This window comes from Lepisosteus platostomus, unplaced genomic scaffold (genome assembly GCF_059453375.1).
Source record: "Lepisosteus platostomus isolate fLepPlt1 unplaced genomic scaffold, fLepPlt1.hap1 Scaffold_30_H1, whole genome shotgun sequence".
Lineage (NCBI taxonomy): Eukaryota > Metazoa > Chordata > Actinopteri > Semionotiformes > Lepisosteidae > Lepisosteus > Lepisosteus platostomus.
Window position 1 is genome coordinate 1,085,449 of NW_028291658.1, and position 24,930 is coordinate 1,110,378.

At 44.2% G+C, this 24,930-nt stretch overlaps 8 non-coding genes across 8 annotated transcripts; 3 read left to right on the forward strand and 5 right to left on the reverse strand.

Annotated features, from left to right (window-relative positions):
- Positions 1–673: 673 nt before the first annotated feature.
- On the reverse strand, positions 674–815 carry LOC148635071 (U4 spliceosomal RNA). Its single transcript, XR_015933414.1, has one exon. It is a non-coding gene; the product is annotated as a U4 spliceosomal RNA (small nuclear RNA).
- A 115-nt stretch (positions 816–930) lies between these two features.
- LOC148635072 (U5 spliceosomal RNA) lies at positions 931–1,047 on the reverse strand. The gene has a single exon (XR_015933355.1). It is a non-coding gene; the product is annotated as a U5 spliceosomal RNA (small nuclear RNA).
- A 393-nt stretch (positions 1,048–1,440) lies between these two features.
- Positions 1,441–1,554, reverse strand: LOC148635073 (U5 spliceosomal RNA). The gene has a single exon (XR_015933389.1). It is a non-coding gene; the product is annotated as a U5 spliceosomal RNA (small nuclear RNA).
- Positions 1,555–3,765: 2,211 nt separating this feature from the next.
- On the forward strand, positions 3,766–3,837 carry trnag-ucc (transfer RNA glycine (anticodon UCC)). Its single transcript has one exon. It is a non-coding gene; the product is annotated as a tRNA-Gly (tRNA).
- An 11,459-nt stretch (positions 3,838–15,296) lies between these two features.
- trnai-aau (transfer RNA isoleucine (anticodon AAU)) lies at positions 15,297–15,370 on the reverse strand. The gene has a single exon. It is a non-coding gene; the product is annotated as a tRNA-Ile (tRNA).
- Positions 15,371–16,195: 825 nt separating this feature from the next.
- Positions 16,196–16,267, reverse strand: trnag-ucc (transfer RNA glycine (anticodon UCC)). The gene has a single exon. It is a non-coding gene; the product is annotated as a tRNA-Gly (tRNA).
- A 2,505-nt stretch (positions 16,268–18,772) lies between these two features.
- trnas-uga (transfer RNA serine (anticodon UGA)) lies at positions 18,773–18,854 on the forward strand. The gene has a single exon. It is a non-coding gene; the product is annotated as a tRNA-Ser (tRNA).
- A 4,805-nt stretch (positions 18,855–23,659) lies between these two features.
- On the forward strand, positions 23,660–23,733 carry trnan-guu (transfer RNA asparagine (anticodon GUU)). The gene has a single exon. It is a non-coding gene; the product is annotated as a tRNA-Asn (tRNA).
- The last annotated feature ends 1,197 nt before the right edge of the window (positions 23,734–24,930 follow it).

Genomic DNA, 24,930 nt, shown 5'->3' on the forward strand with positions numbered 1-24,930 from the left:
AACAAAGCAAAGCAGAGCAAAACAAAACGAACAAACGAAAACCCTCACGTCCTGCACTTGCATATAACGCCGTTACGTGCCCAAGCGATATTGTACGTCATCCTAGCACTGCACCCCGGGTCGTACGGTATATGGGAACGAGCACACGCCACGAAATGCCCACAACAGCTTTACACAGAAAACATGCAGGACACTGCTCATGATGTTTCCCGAGCCGAAACAGTGCGTTTTTCCAAGCCGATCGTGTAAAGACGTTCAACTTTGTAACTACTGCACGCACAGGAAGCAGAATAAATTCCTCTTTTCAAACTGTCAAAGGTTTGCTTTGCGAATGCTGCAGGACATCGCACAATCTCTTTTGAACGGGGACAAACCATTTCTTATGGGGCGCATTAAGTACAGACGTTTAAAAAGCTCCACTCATGCCGACGATGCAGCATGGAGAAGCGCAACCTAACGTTTGACAGACAAAAGCCGGGCGCCGCTACGAGCAATATGAAATCAAACTGACAGCACACGGCGTTTCGCGCTGACTCAAAAGTGATTTCGACTGACGGTGTTCTCTGCAGAACGCTGAAAGAGCTAAAGAGCGTTTCTGTTGAGACGTAACAAGCGCGTTTCTTTCTACCATGATGTTACCATGACAAAATCTGTCTTTTAACACCTTGCTCAGTCTCTGACGAGACTGTCAAAAATTGCTTTCGCCGATTGCATTGCAAACCAGCGGAAGCGGGGTATTGGGAAAAGTTTTCAACTAGCAATAATCGCGCCTCGGCTAAACCTCACAGGCTACGATACTGCCACTGCGCAAAGCTGACGGTTGCCAGGCAACCGCGGGGATCCTATGGAAATCGTTATCAATCGTCTCATGGCATGTCGTTGCTGAAATGCTTCATATTTGTGTTTTCTCTCTTTGACCAGCCCAGCTGCGCTCCACCCGAAGGCAGGGAAGCACAAAAATTGTATGGAACTCATTCATGCTCCTCTCCACGGAAATCTTTAGTAAAAAGCGAAAGATTTGTACTAGATGAAGAGAAACCAGAGTGCATGGCTGAACAGCTGTAGGAGCCCAGGCCGCCTTCAAGGCCTCTGCCCTGCCGGTCGTGGTTGGCAATGCACCTGGCCTTACAAATGAGCCAGTGGGGCCCGTTCAGCTCCGGGCTCATCGCCTGCGGCTCTCGGCTTGCGGGCGTGCCCAATCCGTGCGATAACTCGGAAAACACCCGGCCACACTGTGCCGGAAACGACGCACTCTGGGAAGCCGCTATGCAAAGCGAGGTCCCATATCCCCTGCAGCCGGACACTTCCCGCCCCCCAAAGAAAAGAGCGCCAATCAGACAGGCGGAGACCGAGGACTCGCAGAGCAGACAGCCACAATCGCCATAACAAGAGCGATAGCGAGCGTTTTTGTTTTCTCTCTTTGACCAGCCCAGCTGCACCTTACCCGAAAGCAGGGAAGCACAAAAATTGCATGGAACTCATTCATGCTCCTCTCCACAGAAATCTTTAGTAAAAGGCGAAACATTTGTACGAGATGAAGAAAAACCAGAGTGCGTGGCTGCACAGCTTCAGGAGCCCAGGCCGCCTTCAAAGCCTCTGATCTGCCGGTCGTGGTTGGTAATGCACCTGGCCTTACAAATGAGCCAGTGGGGCCCGTTCAGCTCCGAGCTCATCGCCTGCGGCTCTCGGCTTGCGGGCGTGCCCAATCCGTGCGATAACTCGGAAAACACCCGGCCACAGTGTGCAGGAAACGATGCACTCTGGGAAGCCGCTATGCAAAGCGAGGTCCCAAGATCCCCTGCGGCCGGACACTTCCCGCCCCCCAAAGAAAAGAGCGCCAATCAGACGGCCAGAGACCGAGGACACGCAGAGCAGACGGCCACAATCGCCATAATAAGAGCCTAACCCTAACCCTAACCCTCGGAAATCTGTGGCGTTTAGCGTGACATAGTCTTGCAGGCATCGTGCTGTCTCACTGCAATACTATACCGCTGGAGGAAACAGTCCATCTGGCCATGAAACTCATTTGAACGTCTAGCTACAGCAACTAACTATATCATGATTTATTCAGGATGTGCGGAATCAGCACGTCCCGGAGACAGCTTCCGAAATCGTGAGCATTCTCTGGTGGTAGGGGCGTTCAAGATGGCGCTCAGGTGGGAGGTAAAGTTTAGTGGTTCAGGAGTTTTTTTGAGTTTTTCATGACCTGAATGTTAATTTTTGCTTTTTTTGACTACTGAAAAATAAGGACTTAACAGTAGTTGTTTAAACTTCAGTTATAACTGAAAGAAAAAAAAATGATTTTTTTTAGGTTTAAGAATTTCGATATGAGTAACACTGGGAAAAGAAAAGAGAGTGCTGGGTCTTCGAAGGAGAAGTCTAAGAAACCTCACTCGTATATGTAAAGCACTACAAGAAAATTGATGGCAACTAAAGGGAAAAGTGAAGCAGCTGGAGGGGACGTGGAAAGAGTGCTGGAGATGCGCTCGTACGCGAGCGTTCGCAGCCCAAGTGAGACTCAGCTGCCAGAGGAAGAGCCGGAGTCCCTGCCCAGCACACCTGTGAAAACCCCGGCAGCCAAGAGAGGAAGGGGCGACCTGACGCTGGAGGAGCTCCAGACCAACATCTTCAACATGATGGCACAGAGCATGGGTGAGCTGAAGGAAATGATTTGATCTAATACAGTCGCAATCGAAAGTCTTAAAAAGTCCATGGACTGTGTGTTTAAAGAGGTTGAAGACTTAAAGAGTGAAGTAAAAGTTCTTAAACAAGTAAATACCAAACAAGAAAAGCATATTAAAGAACTTGAATTGAAAGTGAACGATGTAGATAGATACCGTCGATGATGGAATTTAAAATTATTTGGAGTTAAAGAGGAACATGATAAGGACCTTGTTGCAACAGTGAAGGGTATCTGTAAAAGGACCCTGCCGGACCAGGAGGACGTAATATCGGCCATTGACTTTGTTCACAGGCTCGGGAGAGCGAACATGTCTGGGCAAGTGCGCCCCAGATCGATTATAATACAGTTCACCAAGAGGACGGCGAGGGACATGCTGTGGCGAGCGGCGAGGGGGAATGAGTATTTGAATGGGAACAAACTGAGGTTTGCAGAGGACCTGTCTGCCGCGGACAGGAGCACCAGGAACCAGCTGTGGCCCCAGGTTGAAGCTGCCAGAAGAGAGGGGAGGAGAGCCTACTTTGTGGGAGCGAGGGCCTTTGTGGACGGGAAGGAGATTTGCTCCCAGTGACTGCTCAGTTAATGATTATGTTTGGTTATATTTGTTATACCAGTATATACTAGTGTTTCTTTAGTGTTAGTTTGGAATGGTGTAGTTAAGTGTTAAGGACTGTTATAGTTCTGGTTCTTTGAAAAACTCAATAGTTTAGACAGTCTTAGAGTTAGTTATTTGCTTTTGTGTATGTCTTTTTCATGAATGCCAGAGGTACTCGAAATGTTGTTAAAAGAAAAACTGTGTGCTGAGTTTTATTTTTTACAGGAAACGCATGCATGTTGAAACTAAAGTTTATAAATAATTGAGAAATATTAAAGCAAGGAAAATATGATACGTGTAAAATATACAATTTGATCACATAATTACTTAATTACCTCTGGTAGTTAAATGCTTTTTTCTGCTGCGTTTTTTTTCTCTTGTACATGACTCTGATCCTCTTGTTGTATTTGTATTTGTAAATTCTATGTTTAATAAAAAAAAATTAAAAAAAGCATTCTCTGGTGGTGTCCTGCAGGCTTCCTGTGGGTGTGCGTTGGTGGTATAGTGGTGAGCATAGCTGCCTTCCAAGCAGTTGACCCGGGTTCGATTCCCGGCCAACGCAGTGGCGAATGTTTTCAAATGCTGTCATGAGCCTTGGATTGTGACTAGCAAAGCGCAGCCTTTTGAAAGAGCTAAAGCACTGAAAAACGGAATTGAGGGAGAATCTTACAGGGGATTCTGAGCGGTGTCTGCATACACGCAGTCCGATACGGGTGCTGAAAGCTTGAGCTACTCTCAATGTCATGCTGGCTTTCCCCGGAGTAAATCTGTTACATTGAAAGAATGCTTCTCGCAGGTTCAAAAAGGGACCCTTGTTAATTGGAGAAATCAATGATTTCGAATGAATTCTGTATGCGTTAAAAGACAGCTATACACAGAAAACATGCAGGACACTGCTCATGATGTTTCCCGAGCCGAAACACAGTGCGTTTTTTCAAGCCATCTGACAAAGCCCGCCCACTGAAAACTGCAGCAGATCGTGTAAAGACGTTCAACTTTGTAACTACTGCACGCACAGGAAGCAGAATAAATTCCTCTTTTCAAACTGTCAAAGGTTTGCTTTACGAACGCCGCAGGACATCGCACAATCTCTTTTGAACAGGGACAAACGATTTCTTATGGGGCGCAGTAAGTACTGTTACTGTCACTGCTCGATACCGACGTTGGCCTACTATACCATGTTCAGCCACTGCTAGAAAATGTACGGCTCTAGCACCGGAGCAAACAACAGGAGGGCCGATGTCGAACAGGCACACGTGTCAGACATCGAGAGCGATGAGAAGGGGATTCGAACCCATGCCTGCAGAGCACAATGGATTAGCAGTCCATCACCTTAACCACTCAGCCACCTTGTCGATGAAACTGGGCTGTCCGGACATGGGTTGGCGCGCTCCAGATGATCTTTTTCTTTTTTCCCCCACGTACTCGAGGGTCATTTTCCTGTTCCACATGTGATTTCAACATTTTCCTTGGGAGATGTCAAGCCAGCAAGCCACTGCTGTGGTTCAGTGGCCAGTGTGGAGTTCAGTGGCCCTGTTGTACACAGAAAGCACATTGAGCTCCTTGGACATGAAAAGTTCCAGATAAAAGCCATTTGTCATCCTTTCTCTTGGTGTCGATGTTGCTATTGTATGTAAAGGTGGCAACTTGCTCAGCGAGCAGGCGGAGCACACACCGAATGCAGATGTGTCTGAGTGGTGTGTCCAAGTGGCTGCAAAAGGACAACACTCCTGGGGCGCCGTGGCTTAGTTGGTTAAAGCGCTTGTCTAGTAAACAGGAGATCCCCGCCTACGGCTAGACTTAATTAAATGCAAGTATTCATTTCCTGTCTTTAACGCGACTTGTTTTTCTTAAAATGGATGCAACTTGCAAAACATGAAATACAAGCCTTGCTAATCAGCGCTAGCGGCTGGCAAAAAAAAGGAGTCAGCTATTTTTTTTTCTTTAACCTTAACCCTGCTAACGGAGAAGAGTTAAACGACCGAGTCTATGCAGCTTAAACGGTGCGCAAGTCGGGTTCTTAGCTGAAAGGGTGGTAAATCACGCTCACCCCAGTCCTTAATCTTTTAAAGAGGATACAAAATTGAACCTAGTCGCCACATCACATACATCCTGTTAAATGATAAAAAGGTAACATCTATCCTCGCTCCAGAGTAAATCTCACGTTGAGGGCATCTTTTTTTTCACTTTACCGTGAGTCGGGCTCGGCTGCACAGAGGAGAGAGCAGAGCAATGAGGTCACAGGGACAGGGGAGTCACACGCTGGCGGTTTGAATACGCGGAAGATCACTGAGGGATCCACAGTATGTGGACCCTCCGTTCGCCATCAGTCCACACTCCGGACTCTGAATCCTGCCATCCGAGTTAAGATCTCGGCGGAACCTGAGGCGCAGTTCCTTCTTAAAACGTAATCTGGTGAGCATTTCTAGAATCGCACTTGTATAGATGCAGCCTTTAATGTGTTGCTAGGTTAAAATTGATGACTTCTTGTATTTCAGTAGGCAACTGCCCTCTTGATTTTGGATTTAATTTCTTTATTACAGGGGCGCTTTTATGAAGACAGAGTCATGTTCAGGTACTTTGCTTGATGGAGGAAGCTCATTTCGGACTCTGTGATCTGCTCACCTGGAAAGGTCTGCTGTACTACTACAAGAGAGAAGTAGGGTCTGGAAGAAGGGACAATTTTATGATGCTTTGGAAGATAGTTTTTTTTTTCTTATACTGAAAATGAAAAGTAGAAATGGACTCAGTCTTTGGAATTTGTATATTTATACATTTCAGTGAACCCTCAGCCATTCCTTCTGTATTGTAATTCAATTTCTCTTTTAAAATTCCTTCCCCACTTCTAGGACCTGCAGTTGCTGAACTCCACAATGGCTTCTATTGGAAAGTCTGTGACTGAGACCATTATTTATTTAGGAGCAATGAGCAATTCTTATATAAATGCAATAAAATCATTATGCTCAAACTATGAGAGAGAATTTTAAGGATAATTTAAGAAATCAGTCTTAGCTTGTTTCTATACACAGATGGTATTATTTATTTTCAAAGGAAACCCGCGAGGATTCCCCTGGTGTGCAAGATGTGCCTGAATACTTTTGATCAGCTTCCTGCTCACTTCAAGAGGGCGTGAATGAAGAACGCCACGGCAGAAGAGATCAGGTGGCCTCTCAACAGGCGAGGGAGGACATGATGAATCACCTGAAGAACGGGGTCATCGTGGATTACCACAGAATAGAGATCAAAGGACACTTTGTGGGCTTGAAATACAAAGAAAACCATGTTCTATGGGACAAGATAAATACAAAACTTAAGCTTTTATTTTAATTAGATTTATTTATAAAGCATAAGCAATCATTTATTACATTAATATATGTGAAAATAACATTTTAGTATCATACGTTTAGTATATTTAGTCCCTAATGCTGAAAGAAATGATCATAGAACATGACATCTAACCTTACCTGCTGTGTTTTTAATCCCTATTGCTCAATGCACGGTGAAAGCATTGCATACATATGTCTGACAATGAGGAATGGGCCCCTGAGACAGTCATTTGCCTGTTTCACAAATGATCGTATTTTACTAGAGATTCTGTTTGGGATTCAGATGTGCATTCGGACAGCAATCCCTTTCAAGAAATGATACGTTCTGGATGAGGTCAAAGGTGCTGGAACACTGTATTTAGGATGTGTTTGCAGAGACTGTGTGTCTCCTGCTTCAACGCAGTGAGAAATAGATGTGCTCCTGTAATTCATTGGTACATGCCCAGGGCAGTAAGCAGTCTGAGGATTTATTTCCAGACGGCATAGAGCAGTGAAGCAGTGAAGTAGTGCAACACACTGGATCATTATATTATTAGAATCTATTCTACTTAAATTATTACATTATACACAATTTGAGTTCATTTTAAAAAGTGAAAGGTAATGAAAGGAATGCATTTTCGTAAGAAAGATAATACCGATATGCATGTGATAATCTTCCTTATATCATGTAGTGCGTCATTTGGACACTTTGTGGGATTGAAATACAAAGAAAATCATGTTCTATGGTACAAGATAAATACAAAACTTAAGCTTTTATTTTAATTAGATTTGTTTATAAAGCATAAGCAATCATTTATTATATTAATATATGTGTGTAGCGGCGAGGCTTATTAATAAGGCAGAATTAAGTGTTCTGAGCCTTCCCAAATGAGGCCCCATTTCTCTGTTCATCTCTGTGGTGCAGCCACAGAGAGACTATTCATGCAGGGTGATTTAAGGTCCTAGGACAGCTCCCAAAGGGAGCCTGGCTATCATGATCAATGGTCATCCATTGGCGCCTATCTGTCTAGGGAGTGCCAGTTGGACATCTGGACTGCATTACTAAGTGTCAGGACTAAGTGACTCATATCTCACCTTGATCAATCAATCAGGGACTGGTAGGGCCGAGTAACCCACGTGGGACTCTGATGCCCATGGAACTTTCAGCCAATCAATGAGCTGAAGTTCCTCCAGGTAAAAACAGGCAACACAGAGAGCCTGTGAGATTCAGTAAGATTCAGAAGGGAGGATTCAGAGGATTCTGTGGACAATTCTAAAGGGAATTCAAAGGAGAATTCCACGGCAGGGCGGCCCAGGAGCAGAAGGCTCCCAAGGGCAGGACATTCTCGCAGCGCGCCTCCTGACCATCCTGAGACTCAGCCCGGACAACCACGGAACGGCCAGTGTGTCCGAGTGCCAGAACTTTCCTTTGTTCTAAGAGTCTAGAGCGGAGGTTGCCAGAGAATAACCAGAGGATCCACCCGAGGTTAGCACCAGCAGCAGGCCTCGTGAACAGGTCGGAACTGTGGACAGCTGAATCACTATTCAGAACTAGCTCTTCATCAGAAACGAACCGGTCCTCTTCCTGACTTGCTGGGACCCACAGTCATCTTTTCTCCTGTGCACAAACTTTGCTAGTTAAAGCCCACAGTGAGCATCAGCAGCGCAGCGTCGCAAGCCGCACAGCACAGCCTGGCACGGAGCCAGAGAGCGCGGATTGGACAGCAACAGCCTGCAACTGTTTCTTTGTGCCCGCAGGAAGATCTGAATCCCCAAAGATTGGATGAGTATTCAACTTCAATGCATTACAGCTCGAGAATTCAATTGTTATCCCAACCAGTTGATATCAATTTAATTCCTAAGAGTTATGTACTTGTTTGAGTATCTAATGTAGAAGTTATAACCAAGTTCATTAACGAAACGGTCTTAATGAATGATATACTGAACGTATGTCCTCTTGATATGTGTAACACTTCGTAACTGACTGAATATATATCTTTTGTATTCTGATAACCCTCTCGATAAGATCTGTTAGGTTTACATGCATATTTTATGTATTAATAAATGTATCCTCGTGTATTAGTACCTGTGTGTGCGCGTTGTTTGAGTTATGTCACATGGTTGGATTCTAAAGCCATCAAAAGAATCAACTTTGTGATTTACTGCTACAATTAATAATTGTCTCAGTAAATGCCCAAACCCTACAGAACTGGTGCCTTCAGAGAGCCACTACATTTAATTTTGCTATGGCAACATTACATATTTGGCGTCCCTGAGCCGGTTTTCTTACATGTGAAAATAACATTTTAGCATCATATTATTACATACAGGTCTCTAGCTTCAACACAGTGATATATATATATACTCAGTGATTTATTGGTACATGCCCAGGTCAATAATCAGAATGAGGATTTATTTCCAGACGGGCTACAGGTAGTGTTGTGAAATACTTCAACACACTGGATCGCAGATTTAGACCCCCTGCACTCTTACTCCTTAAAAACCAAAGAAATGAAGATATGTAGCAATCACATTGCAACAGGGCTGACAGTGACTTAATGCTTATACTAGTGGACTTCTGGTACCTTTAGGGTACGGTGTTCCCTGAAGGGCTCTCAAACCCCGCATTTCAGATGCCTAGCTGTTTCGCTGATGTGTTGCACCTCAGAATCACTTTTAAACCTTACCTCTGGTATCTTTAATCCCTATTGCTCAACGCATGGTGAAAGTATTGCATAAATGTGTCTGAAAATGAGCAATGGGCACCTGAGAGACTCATTTGCCTGTTTCACAAATGATCATATTTGACTAGAGATTCTGTTTGGGATTCAGTTGTGCATTCTGACAGCAATCGCTTTCAAAAATGGTTACATTCTGGATGAGGTCAAGGTGCAGGAACACCGTATTTAGGATGTGTTTGCACTTATTCTGTGTCTCTAGCTTCAACACAGCGATATATGTATATGCTCACTGATTTTTTGGTACATGCCCAGGGCAATAATCATTATGAGGATTTATTTCCTGGTGTGCTAGGGGTAGTGTTGTGAAATACTTCAACACACTGGATCGCAGGTTTAAACCGCCTGCACTCTTACTCCTTAAAAACCAACAAATGCAGATATGTAGCAATCATATTGTAGCTGACACTCATTTGCCTGTTTCACAAATGATCATATTTTACTAGAGATTCTGTTTGGGATCCGGATGTGCATTCTGACAGCAATCTCCTTATCGCGGCTTTGCCCTTCTTGCCTCTTTGGACAATATCTCCATCTTGTGGTCGTTATTATTCCGGTTCCGGTCGAGAGGGAACGCTGGCGCATTTGGCTGCCGCTCCTCTCACCAGTTTTTCATTTCTATCTACTTATTTATGTTTTTTTTTTTTCCCTTTTTCTCCTCGATTACACTGATTTCTAGTTTATCTATTTTCATCCGCTTCACGTTACAAATTCACAAATGCGACTTCCACTGCATTGTGAACTTACTCAACTGAAGACCTTCACCTCTTGCTACCGCCTTCTCTGGATTTCCTTCCCGTCTCGTTTCATCAATCATGTCTCTGAGGTACACTGCACTGCAACTTCTTCAACTAAAACAAAGCTACTTCCTGGTCAAAGACACATTCGATTACTGCCGTTTTACTGGGATTTTACGTACGACTCGCTACATCCATCGCAGCACAGGACGCCGTTCTCTTCGTTCGTCTGCCTGCGGAGTCTCTATCCCTGCCTTTCGGCGCACGTCTGTAAGTCCATCACGTACCGGCGCCGATCTAAAAAATCTCCTCTCACTACCGCACCTGGACCGCACTCCGCTTCCCCCCGCATCCCCGAGACTGGCCAGATCAGCGCTACTCAACACCCGCTCCGTTAACAGCAAGGCTCTTCTTTTATGTGACATTATCAAAGAAAAACAACTGGACCTTCTGTGCTTAACCGAAACATGGCACAAACAAAACGATGGACTCCTGTTCAACCAACTAGTTCCTCCTGGATATGGTTTCTTTGACCTTCCGCGTCTTTCAGGCAGAGGCGGGGGCATCATTGTTATTTACAACCTTTTTTACAGTCTAAGTCCTATAGCTATACCTCCTCCCTCTTCTTTTGAGTGTCTTGTTTTAAATGTTTCTATCCCCCAATCTACTATTATTGCCACAGTTTACAGACCACCCAAACCCAGTGGAGTCTTCTTAGGTGAGTTTGGTGATTTTCTCTCATTCTTATCCCTTAAATTTAAAAGGATCCTTATTCTAGGGGACTTTAATATACACATTGATTCAACCTCTTCCAGTCTGGCTAAAGACTTCCTTTCTCTTTTGGGATGCTTTGACCTTGCTCAGTTTGTTTGTACCCCTACACATAACAAAGGACACACCTTAGATCTAATTATTGCAAATGACTCCTTTGTCTCCCACTGCTCCCCCCTTGATCTAGGCCTCTCTGACCACTTAGCCATTCTCTTCAATCTGGAATTACCTGTTTCTAACACTTCCCCCTCACGCTCTGTAAATTTCCGCAACTGGCGATCAATTGATCACCCAAGGTTTGCAAATTCTGTTCTGTCCTCCTTATCCTGTTTCTCTTCCTCTGACCCTCTAGAGGACAAAATACAGTTACTTGACAATGCTCTTTTATCTACCCTCGACACCTTTGCTCCTTTAAAAACTCGAACCATCTCCTTCTCTCGCCCTGCCCCCTGGTACAATGACCATCTGCGTTTCATGAAGGCAGCCTCTCGCAAACTTGAGCGTAGGTGGCGTCTTTCCGGCCTAAATGTACATTATCAGGCCTGGAGAGATTACTTATCTGATTATAAGGTTACTATAGAGTCTGCTAGATCCACCTACTTCTCTCACATCATTGAAAATCACCAAAACAATCCCAGACATCTTTTCTCCACCATCAACAGACTGCTCAAGCCAAACTGCCCCACCACATTACCTGCCTCATCACAACTTTGCAACACATTCTTAGATTTCTTTAGTTCTAAGATTGACAACATCCGGCATCACATTCTCTCCACTACGGATATAATTTCCACACCTCCTCCATCCTCATCCAACTTCTCTGGTTCCCGTCTCTCCAGCTTCTCTCTTCTTGACTCAGCATCCCTAAACAAACTAGTTACGCGCATGAAACCCACCACATCTATTTTAGATCCCATTCCCACCACTTTATTCCAGTCCTGTTTCTCTTCTCTCTGTCCCATTGTCCTCAATATAATACATGAATCCTTGAGCACCGGCATTGTACCAACGGTCCTCAAAACTGCTGCTATTACCCCAGTGCCAAAGAAGCCTAACATGGCTCTCGACAATCTTAACAACTTTCGCCCCATCTCCAACTTACCCTTTCTCTCTAAAATTCTAGAACGTGCTGTCACACTTCAGTTACATAACCACCTCATGACAAACAACCTTTTCGAACCCCTCCAATCTGGCTTCCGTCAACTTCACAGCACAGAAACCGCCCTAGTCAAAGTCACCAACGATCTCCTAATAGCTTCTGATTCTGGTTCTCTTTCCATACTCATCCTTCTTGATCTCAGTGCTGCCTTTGACACTGTTGACCATAACATCTTGCTTTCTCGTCTCGAGACTGTGTTTGGAGTCTCTGACACTGCCCTCAAATGGTTTAAGTCTTACCTCACTGATCGCTGTCACTTTGTCTCTCTCAATGGGTACAGGTCTGAAATTGGTCTTGTCAAGTCTGGTGTCCCTCAGGGCTCAATACTGGGCCCCTTGCTCTTCAGCATTTACATGTTCCCACTTGGTCAGCTTTTAAGATCACATGGCCTCAGCTTTCATTTTTACGCTGACGATACTCAAATATACATCCATACCAAACCCGACACTGATGTGGCTGTCTCTATTCTATCTAATTGCATCTCTGACATAAAAATTTGGATGACTCAAAACTTCCTTCATCTTAACTGTGACAAGACTGAAGTCATGCTTATTGGTACCCCCCATCAACTTCGTAAAGCCAGTCCTGTAACCCTGTCTGTAGATGGCTCTGTACTTGAGCTCCAATCAAAATTGAAAAACCTTGGGGTTATATTCGATTCTGGCTTAACATTCGACCCACATGTACAGCATACTGTCAAAACATCTTTTTTTCACCTTAGAAATATCGCAAGACTACGCCCTATGCTATCATTAACTGTGGCTGAAAAGCTAATCAACATATTTGTATTCTCTCGAATTGACTACTGCAATGCTCTGCTCCCTGGGGTATCTAAATCTACTCTGAACAAGCTGCAGTATGTCCAAAATTCAGCAGCCAGAATCCTGACCAAGTCTAGTGCAAGTGTTCACATTACTCCTATCCTGGAGTCCTTGCACTGGCTTCCGGTCAAATTCCGCGTAGACTTTAAAATCCTCATGCTCACCTACAAGGCTTTACATGGCCTGGCACCTCAATACCTGTCTGAACTTTTATCGCCCTACTCCCCACCTCGCAACCTCCGCTCTTCAAATTCTGCCCTCCTTACTGTCCCCCAAGCCCGTCTACATTGTATGGGCGACAGGGCCTTCTCCTGCTATGCCCCCAAGCTCTGGAACTCTTTGCCCAAGGATATTAGAGAGTCACCTTCTCTAAACTCCTTCAAATCCAGACTCAAAACCCTCCTTTTCAGAAAAGCCTTTACTTAACTGGTTCCATTCTTCACCCCTCTGCTCTTCTTAATACCATCTTCCACGGTCTCCTCTATTGTTATTGTTGTATTGTTGTAATCATAATTGTGTCCTGTCTTGTGAAATTTTCTTATTTATTGTTGTAGTCTTCTTATTTATTGTTATTGTCATCCTGTAAAGCGCTTTGAGAAGCCACCTTTAAAGGCGCTATATAAAATAAAGTTTATTATTATTATTATTATTGTTATTGGTAATGTCTAGACAACATCTCCATCCTGTGGTCGTTGTTGGTAATGTCTTCTTATGCCCTTTAAATTTTAATTCTCTATTAGTTGATTCTAGAATCTCTACAATGGAGATGAAAACATCAGTTTTATAGCAGACAATATGACATTATTTATAGTCCAATTAGAAACTTATTACCCTGTTTTTAACATAATAACAAATTAAAATTGATTAAAACTAAGTTTGGAACACCAGGGAACATAACAAATGATTTTTAGGAAAACCATGAGGTTCTCTGTGTCCAATGCCTGCAAGGGGAGAAAGCTAGAATCCTTCGATTTTTTCAAAATTTGAAAATAAACATCATATAACAACAGCTTTCATTCCTAGGAGTGAAAAATAACCATTTTTGAAGACATAGTAGTTTCTAAAACACTACAATAAAGTTAAAAACATCAGTTTTATATTACATTATTTTTAGTGAAATTAGTCATTTTTTGCACTATTTTTAATAAAATATCTAATTAAAAGTGATTAAAATTAAGTTTGGAACAACAAGGAACACAAAAAAAAAAGATTTTTAGGAAAACCATGAGGTCCTCTGTGCCCGATGCCTGCAAGGGGAGAAAGCTAGAATCCTAAAAAAAAGTTATCAATTCTAGAGCCTAAGAGGAAAACAAGACAAATGTATATCTCCAAATAATTTTATGTGCTTCAGAAGAGCCCAGGAAAGTTTTTTGCATACATGAAACCACGCCCGTTTGCACATAAGCAGACATGGTTGCACACACGACTGCATGAAAGCACACGTGCATGCGAAGTCATCCTGTTGAGCATTTGAAAAGCCGCACCACGCCGCACTTGAAATAGCTCTTACATTAGTGGTAGACGCAGGAATCGCCTTTTTATTTACGCTCTTACCAACGCGATGGAAAGCAAAACAAAGCAAAGCAGAGCAAAACAAAACGAACAAACGAAAACCCTCACGTCCCGCACTTGCATATAACGCCGTTACGTGCCCAAGCGGTATTGTACGTCATCCTAGCACTGCACCCCGGGGCGTAAGGTATATGGAAACGAGCACACGCCACGAATCGTCTCGAATCACTCCCTACAGCTGTAAGGCGCCTTGAAGCGTGCACCCCCAACATTCTTCTTTGCGCATCTGTGAAAGGTAAACTCTTGAGCAAACTCTGAACCAGCTCTAAGGAAACTAATCTGATTAGACGTTACTTTGACTCATCTTTTTACTCTCAGTGCTGGATTGCTCAAACTCCAGCTAGGGTTAGGTTTAACATTCCCACGCTACTTAGACACTTTGTTTACGCTCAGTGCTGGATTTTGGGAACTTCAGGACGAGTGGGAATTTTCTCCTATCTGTCAATTCTGTTTTGTTTTGGAGACTCTTGGCTGCCTATATTGTACAGTGCAGCGTGAAGGAAACATTTTCCAAAACTGTGTCAGCTCAAAAGTTGTAAGAAAACCTCTCCAGCTGCTTTACCTCTCTTCATTTTTGTCATTTAATGTGACAATCGATGTATAACTGGAGCCTCACATATGCAAATGGTGAGGCTCCAGTTCGACACCACTTTACAGTATATGACAAAAGCATGGCAGACTGTGCCGGACCAGCTGGTAACTTCCGCTTATTTTGACCATATTAAACATTGGAAATCTTCCCACTTGCATTTGTGACACTTGATTTTGGCTCCACCTAAGACACTCTTAAATCTTCAAACACTTTTCTCTTCTCCCGCAACACTCTTGTCTGTCGGCACTGTGTGGCAGCGTTGCAGGACAACCCATCTCACCACGGAAAGGAACCTAACAGCTTTGGTAAGAGAGGAGAAAAGGACATGGCCCGTACGGGGCTCGAACCCGCGACCTTGGCGCTATTAGCACCACGCTCTAACCAACTGAGCTAACCGGCCTCATGACAGTGCCCCTCTCTGTGCTGCAAAAAATCGAACTCAGGGAATTTCTTTTGTCCTCCTTTGAATAGAAAGCCGTGTAATTCAGTGTACGGGCTTTCTCATGCAGTTTCATGGTTTCACAGCATTATTCAGCTGATTTTAAATGTACCTAAAGGAGAAACATTATTGAAGACCATCAATTACCAAGAGCTTTTGTCAAAGGTTTTGGTGGTCATTTTTAATGACCACAGAGCACTATGACCTCGGTTTTACATCTCATCCAAAAGACAGCGCCCTTTTACAACACAGCTTCTCCGTCACTATATTGGGAGATTGGGACCCTCACAGACCTCAGGGTGAGCGCCTCCCCGCTGGCCCCATTAACACCACTTCCAGCTGGAAGCTTTGTTTTTCCCTGTAGCTCACCCTCATCCAGGTACTGACCTGGCTCACACCTGCTTAGCTTCAGTGGGTTTTCAGTTGCGAGTTGCAAAAGTTGGGATGCAAGTGATGGAGCCGTTCGCTGCAAAAGCCACTGCATTGGCCAGGAATCGAAACCAAGCCTTCTGCGTGGCAGGCGAGAGTTCTAACAATGAACCACCAATGCTCAATGCCTGTGCCTTCAAAAAAGACGCTTTTTGGTGCTGTGTGCAAAAAGCGTCGACATCTACTTCCAGCTGCAAAATGCCATCTGCGGACGCTGTGAATTTATTTAGACACCGCTCAGAATCCCCTGTAAGATTCTCCTTCAATTCCGTTTTGCAGTGCTTTAGCTCTTTCAAAAGGCTTCGCTTTGCTAGTCACAATCCAAGGCTTGTGACAGCATTTGAAAACACTTGCCACTGCATTGGCCGGGAATCGAACCCGGGTCAACTGCTTGGAAGGTAGCTATGCTCACCACTATACCACCAACACATGCCCGGGGGAGCCCTCCAGGACACCACCAGAGAATGCTCACGATTTCAGAAGCTGTCTCCGGGACGTGCTGATTCCACACATACTGAATAAATCATGTTATTGTTAGTTGCTGTAGCTAGACGTTCAAATGAGTTTCATGGCCAGATGGACTGTTTCCTCAAGTGGTATAGTATTGCAGTAAGACAGCACGATGCCTGCAAGACTATGTCACGCTAAACGCCACAGATTGTGTTTGTCCGTTCGTGTCAGTCGTCCTGCAGCCACGGGAAGTGGGACACAAACATGCTGCAATGCTTTCAAGACATTAGGATTTGTTTGTGCAACATCCGAGAAGAGTACTTGTGGCTTGAATGTGACTGAGCAAGGTGTTTAAAGACAGAGACTGAAAACTGTTAAAGGATGAGTCAAAGTAACGTCTAATCGGATTAGTTTCCTTAGAGCTGGTTCAGAGTTTGCTCAAGAGTTTACCTTTCACAGATGCGCAAAGAAGAATGTTGGGGGTGCACGCTTCAAGGCGCCTTACAGCTGTAGGGAGTGATTTCAGACGATTCGTGGCGTGTGCTCATTCCCATATACCGTACGCCCCGGGGTGCAGTGCTAGGATGACGTACAATACCGCTTGGGCACGTAACGGCGTTTTATGCAAGTGTGGGACGTGAGGGTTTTGCGTTTGTTCGTTTTGTTTTGCTCTGCTTTGCTTTGTTTTGCTTTCCATCGCGTTGGTAAGAGCGTAAATAAAAAGGCGATTCCTGTGTCGACCACTAATGTAAGAGCTATTTCAAGTGCGCCGTGGTGCGGCTTTTCAAATGCTTAACATGATGATTTTGCATGCACGCGTGCTTTCATGCAGTCGTGTGTGCAACCATGTCTGCTTACGTGCAAACGGGCGTGGTTTCATGTATGCAAAAAACTTTCCTGGGCTCTTCTGAAGCACATAAAATTATTTGGAGATATACATTTGTCTTGTTTTCCTCTTAGGCTCTAGAATTGATAACTTTTTTTTCATTTTTGGCATTTTTCATCATTTTCCAGAAAGTGGTTGCAAGCCCGATATCATGCGAAGAAACTTCAGGATTCGGGGATCAGTCAATGGATTTTCTTCAAAGTTGGATTTTTGCACTCTGTGGACCAAGAGATGTTGTTCTATAATGTTTTTTTTTTTCAAATTTAAAAATATCATTTTTTCATGGAGCTTTGAATGGGATGGATTCACCCTCCTTTAGCCAGGACAGAGCTCCAGGAGCCTGGGTAGGATTCTAGCTTTCTCCCCTTGCAGGCACCTGGCACAGAAGAAAATATTTTTTTCCTTAAAATCTTTTTTTTTGTGTTCCTTGTTGTTCCAAACTTAATTTTAATCACTTTTAATTAGAGATTTTATTAAAAATAGTGCAATAAATGACTAATTTCACAAAAATTAATGTAATATAAAACGGATGTTTTCAACTTTATTGTAGTGTTTTAGAAACTAATATGTCTTCAAAAATGGTTGTTTTTCACTCCTTCTGTCCATTGTCCTCCTGCCTGGCTCTTGACCTGTGACTGTCTGAACGCACACATTAGACTTTCAGGCGGGGGATTTGTCCTGAGCCTCTGTGAAAGACCCACCCACCCCCATAAATAACTGGTCTAGAAACACATGAATGCAAAACTAAACCACAGCTTAAAGAGGAGCTCCAACTCAGTGCCATACTAATGTAAACGAAGTAATACTAAGACATGTTCTTATGGATTTGTCTTACCTTGAGATATGTAATTGGATTTCAGGATTAACTTCCTCATTCAATGTAGTGGTGATTCTTTGCCTGGTCAGTACCTGGGTGGGAGACCTCCAGCGAACAATTAAGCTTGCTGCTGGAAGTGGTGTTAAGAGACTCTTAGGATCTTCCAGAGGTCTCTGTCCAATAGCACTAGTTGCCTTAGAGCTGGCTCAAACATTGCTCAAGAGTCTACCTTTCACAGATGCGCAAAGATGAATGATGGGGGTGCACGCTTCAAGGAGCCTTCCAACTGTAGGGACCGATTAGAGACGATCCGTAGCATGTGTTCCGTTTCCATATACGCCCCGTGTCTCAACGGTAGGACAGAGTCAAATACTGCCTCGACACGTAACAGCGTTATATTAAACCGCAGGACTTGAGGGCTGTTTTGTTTGAATGTTCAAGGCATTGGTAAGAGCGTAGGTCAAGGGCCATTGGTGCATCTCCTGTAACTGGAGCAAAAATGCTATTCAAAGTGCAGTGACTAAAATCGTCGTCCACATGTCTCCGTTGTTGATTGCTTTCTGTCTAAGAACGTTCTGTTTTCATGTCCGAACGGGGAGACTTTATCATTCCAACTTGAAGCCACCCTTAAGTCCTCTGAGGTGTGTGTGTGTGCTTGCACGTATGGCGTAAAAGGTTTCTTAAACGGAGAGCGAACTTGAAAAAAGTTGCCTCCGCTGCCGCCGCCGCCTCGCACTCCCTGTTCGATTGTAGCAAGAAGGCAGCAGCCGCGGCGCTCGCTGTAGTCGTGGCCGAGTGGTTAAGGTGACGGACTTGAAATCCGTTGGGGTCTCCCCGCGCAGGTTCAAATCCTGCCGACTACGGCGTCCTTTGCATTTGGTTGTGTGCGTGCGTGTAAAAGGACCAGCGCCGTTTCGTTTTCGCTGGGACCTTTAACACTCTAAATCGCCTGGACCCGCAGCCTGTGAAATCGATTCTTCAGCACCCACGAAGGACGCTTTGCCGCTGGACTCAGATACCGATGCTTTTCTGCAACGAGCTTTCCAGCTGAATTTCCTCGGCAGCTCCGTACTGAACCTGTTCTCCATTGCAACATAGCGGAGGCTCGTCACGTCTATAGCAAGGCTGTGTAGGACCGCATACGCCACAGTGACTTGTACACAGACCACATGAAAGGCAAGCAAAATACACTTTTAAAATTCCAAAGACTCACAAGGTCAGAGGAACAGCGATGACCTGAACAGATCTGTTACAGAAGTCTAGGTTGACCTTTTTAGAGCTGTAATTGCATTTTTGTTTAATAGAAGATCAAATCTACTCGCATGTACCAGCACCTTACAGTTTATTGATGTTAATTCTGTTTAAGTAATAAGATTGCTAACGATGTTGGACTTTAGCCGGTGTTTTTTAGAACAAATTGCTTACACTTCTGTAAGGAATACGCAGTACGTGCCTTTGTCAGTCATTGCTCACCATACCTGTAACTTTCTTATCTAACTCACTTCCTCAAATGGTGAAGGTCCACAAACATAAATGAAAAAAAAAACCCTTGTTGTAGATGAGGTGCACAAAAAAGCAGCCCCTGATAGTGTATAACACATTTGTACTATTGCAGAGACACATGTAACATATATATATACTGTATATATTTATATATGAAACAGAAATAGAAACAGAAACAGGAATCGCTTACTCACCTGGAGAATCTCTGTAGGAATATCTAGCATTTATCAATGGAAATAAAAGCTGCTTTAATACAGTGCATGTTCAAACTCAAACCCTCAGCTGCTGTTCTTGTTTGTTTTGGGACAAATTGCAACTGAGCATCGCATGAGCCGTTACGTACCCTTATCTGTTAGGGAATTTCAAGGGAGGAGTTAGGTCAGAATGGGTAGGCTGCAAAACAACAAGTAAAGATTTATTCCAAGATGAAACGTTGTGGCGGTTTTCTTATCTTTTCAGCATGGACTAAACTTTTACGTGTTCCTTATATGCTATATATGTATATATTTGCACCAATGTCGTTCTTAAAAACTAACATGAAATTGTCAGGGACATTCAGCTATATACAAAGACGAGACAGACAAAGTAATAATTCTGTATTAACGTGGCCTACATATTGACGCAATGATCGAACTAACTGACATGTTCTGATTCAGATCCCCTGCAGTTCATGCCAATTAGAACAATAGCAATGCTGAGTCCTCCCCACCCTACCGAGCACAAATTCAGCTGCTCTCCAGTTCTGTTCTGCATGTTTTTTCATTGCAATTGAGCTCGGAGCTGGAGATGATCTCCATACAGTTCTGTGTTCACTAGCCCGCACTTGCGTGCTAATTTACGGGTTGTGGCAAATGCTTTTCTATAGTTCATATACATGACGGCAACCTGTTACCGAGGAACCTGAGAGGTTTAAAAGCCTCACGAGCCAGGCAGGACTCGAATCTACAATCTTCTGATCCGAAGTCAGACGCGTTATCCATTACACCACTGGCCCATAGAACATGCGCTTGCACTCCACCACAGAGAGCTCTACACTGCTACTAGTAGTACACTTCCCCATCTAAATTTTCACAGCAAGAAACTTGTGTTTCCTACTATTTTTATCAGGTTTAAAATATCATCTCCTTAAAACAGAAAAAGTGTTGATGTGTCGTGCTGAAATTCCGATTGATTTTGAATTCAAAGAAAAAAGGTTTTCTTCCAAAACACCATGAAATTGTCACATCTTGCAGACAATAGGTGTATTCCATGTTGAAAAGAGAAGAAAGAAAACCATGGAGCCTTTTACAGGTGTGAGAAGACCTCACAGTCGAAACGCTGTTTCCGTTCTTCTCTTTTCAGCATGCAATAAACCTATTGCTTGTTCCTTTGCAGCCGAGGCATGCTGACGTAGCTACCCAGCTGAACATCTTGCAGACTCTACAGTACTTCTCTCCTGTAGAAGGTTTGATTCTGGGTCCTCTGTGGCGCAACACCCATCCCCCCACAGCCACACGCTCCCTAACCCTTCACAGCTGCAACTGCCCAACACCTCCTCCATCCCCCCACAAACATGGCCGCCTACAGATACAACCCCCGACGGCTGCTCACCCATCCATCCCCCACAGCTGCCACTCTCCAACACCTCCGCCATTAACACCTCCGGCACTGAAAGCACTATGAGCATCATCCCCCGGGCCAGGCTGACCATCACAGCTGACCAGGTGAAGAAGGAGCTGAAGAGGCTGCACGAGGGTAAGGCCACAAGACCAGATAACATCTGTCCCAGAGTTCTGAGGGCCTGTGCTGATCAGCTGAGCGGAGTGCTCCAGCGACTGTTCAACCTGAGCCTGCGCTTGGAGAGAGTCCCGGTGCTCTGGAAGACATCATGCCTGGTCCCGGTACCAAAGAAAGGGCGCCCCTCTGTCCTCAACGACTACAGACCAGTTGCACTGACTTCTCACATCATGAAGACACTGGAGAGGCTGGTCTTATCCCATCTGAGACCCCTGGTCAGCTCATCACTGGACACCCTACAGTTTGCCTACCAGCCCAGTGTTGGTGTGGAGGATGCGATCATCTACATGCTGCAAAGGGCCTACTCACACCTGGACAGGGCTGGCAACACTGTAAGGATCATGTTTTTCGACTTCTCCAGTGCCTTCAATACCATCCAGCCCTTACTTCTAAGGAGGAAGCTGGAGGAGATGCAAGTCGATGCCTCCATGACCTCGTGGATCACTGACTACCTGACGGGCAGACCACAGTCTGTGAGACTTCAGAACTGTGTGTCTGAACTGGTAGTGAGTAACACAGGGGCACCTCAAGGGACAGTTCTTTCTCCATTCCTCTTCACCCTCTATACTTCGGACTTTAAGTACAACTCAAAGTCATGCCACCTGCAAAAGTTCTCAGATGACTCTGCAATTGTGGGATGTATCAAGGGTGAGCAGGAGGAGGAGTACAGAGGACTGGTCAGCAGCTTTGTGGAGTGGTGTGGGGTGAACCACTTGGAACTGAATGTTACAAAGACAAAGGAACTGGTGGTAGATTTCAGGAGGAAAAAGGTCAAACCTACTCCTGTCTACATCCATGGGAGTGGCGTGGAGATGGTGGACTCGTACAAGTACCTGGGAGTGCACATCGACGATAGACTGGAATGGTCTAAGAACATCGAGGCCATCTATAAGAACGGACAGAGCCGACTTTACTTCTTGAGGAGGCTCAGGTCCTTCAATGTGTGTAGTAAGATGCTGCACATGTTTTATCAGTCGGTGGTAGCGAGTGCCATTTTCTACGCAGTGGTGTGCTGGGGCTCTGGGATTAGAGCAGTAGATTCCAAAAGGCTGAACAAGCTCATCAGGAGAGCGAGCTCTGTCATTGGGTCTGACCTGGACCCCTTGGAGGTAGTGTCTGAGAGGAGAATGATGTCCAAACTAGAGGCCATCATGGACAACTTCTCCCATCCCCTCTATGACAGGCTTGCAGGAATGAAGAGCACGTTCAGCAATAGACTGATTCATCCACGGTGCGACAGGGAGCGCTACAGGAGGTCATTCTTGCCGTCTGCCATAAGACTGTACAACGCATCCACCGTGCGTCTTGGCAGAGGCAACAGCGACAGTGACCTGTTTCTGGACTAAACGCATATACACATCTACTGCTACATCTGTTCTCTTTCTTTTTCTTTTTCTTTTTCCCGTTTACAACCACTTTTGTGCAATATATGCCAGGGACCTGTGCAATACATTTATATTTATATTTATATCTATGGTTACATCTATATTTATATTCATACGTGTGATACGATTTTCTGTGTACTGTTCTGTTCTAGTTTCCTCTTGTGTGTCCGGACTGTGAGTAACTCTTGTATTGTATTGTATGTATTGTACTATTAGTATATAATTCGTTACACTGTGGCTGTGTTGTGTGTGTTAAGCTGCTGTTGCACTGCAATTTCCCTCACGGGATCAATAAAGTATCTATCTATCTAGAAGTAAAGCACGGCTTGCTGGGTGAGCTTTTGCTCCGGTAAATTAGGTCACGTGTCATGTTAAATCACTTCTTCTAAACACAACATTTGCTGGTGCTAGCTTTCCCCATTAAAAAAAGAGACATTTCCCTTACAGTACATGACATATCATTTTTATTCTATCAATAAGTATAGAAATTAAACAAAAGAAAAAATGGTGTCGCCAAAGAATGCACAGCTTGGACATGAAAAGTGCCCGATAAATGCCATTTCTCATCATTTCTCTTGGCGTCAGTTCTGCTATTAAATGGGACGGAGGCAACGGGCTCAGAGAGCAGGTTAAGTGCACACCGAACGCAGATGTGTCCAAGTGTCTGTAAAAGCGCGGTGCTCCGCTGGCGCTGTTCCCTAGTGGCTTAAAGTGCCCGCCTAGTAAGCAGGCGATCCTGGGTCTGAATACCAGCGGTGCCTCTCTCCGTGTCTTGTTGTGCCGAATGTATCATTTCAGACAAACATGTACAGCTTGGTTCAGTTTAATGCAAGAATTCATTTCCTTTCTGGAATAACTTGTTTTTGAAGAAATCCATACAGCTTGTGAAAGATGAAATCCATTTCTTGGTTGTCAGTGGAAAAAGATTGCCGGCTGCAAGAAGCGCAAGTGATTGTTTTCTTTGACCATAAACCTGCAAATGTAGGGAGCACAAGCGGCCGTCAGTCTCTGTGGCGCAATCGGTTAGCGCGTTCGGCTGTTAACCGAAAGGTTGGTGGTTCAAGCCCACCCAGGGACGCATGTCTCAGTTTTTCCAATGTAAACATCATCACCGCTAAAGAAGATGGCGCAGAAGGCTCCACAGTCGAAACGTTGTGCTTCTTTTCTTCTCTTTTCAGCATGGAGTAAACCTTTGCTTGATCCTTTGCAGCCTAAGCATGCTGACGCAGCTACCTTTCTCTTAACGCGCCTCAATCATTATTCACCAAAACGATCAGCAGAATAAGTCACTTTGTGGTGATGTCACTCCTCTGCTTCACAAATGTCCTTAGTGACGGGCCATTTCTTTCTGCCATTTTTCCGGAGCGGTTATGGATTGCTCCATCATTTCCCTCTTACTTTCCATCACTAGATTGAAAAAAAAAACAGAAACAGGCTGACAGGACGACAATCAAATTGCAAAAACTCATCAAAGCACTCGATAGAGTATTTGAATCCACAAGTAGCTACAGATGCAGCCATTCAAAATGGGTGAGGTATTTCATGGCATACCGCGACACGCCCACCGGGGTATCACGCGGTATCACGTGTGTCACGTGACTAGCTATCCGGCGTCGCCTTGTAAAACCACCAGGGGGAGCTTAACCTCTCATGTACAGCATTCGAGCCTTTAATTTTTAACTGTGTATCACAGCATGTTAATCATCAGTCATTCAAATGTTGGTATATTTTATGAAAGCAAGATTGCTCAGTTGGACAAAAGTACACAACCTACCTTTATCAGAAATATTTATGCATCAAAGCCTTTACTGAAGATATTACTAATAGTATTAATAATTATTAATTAATAATTCAAAATGCGCGGTAAAAACCCGCGGTACGGTAACCTACCCACAAGCCACCGCGGGGCACCGGAGCATACCGCAGGGCAAGTGATTGGCTGGCCAAAATGACCGACAGGGGCACTCGTGGTGCATTGGTTGGTAGTGCAAAGATTTAATCATTTAATGTCTTTACTGTGCACATTTTAATCCGCTTAGTTTTGAATATTTATATGGATTTTACCACTAAAGGGAAATTTTAGTAGCTGAGCATAAAAAGAAGAGGAGCATAACGCATCTGAAGGTCATAAACGATATTAATTTAAAACATTACTGTATGTATGTAAACTGTACTGTGTATGGCTGGTCTTGGTAGTTTAAAGAAAAAATACACACCAGTCTTCCATTTCTCCCTAAACATTTTAAGCATGAAAGTTTTATGAAACGGTACCCAA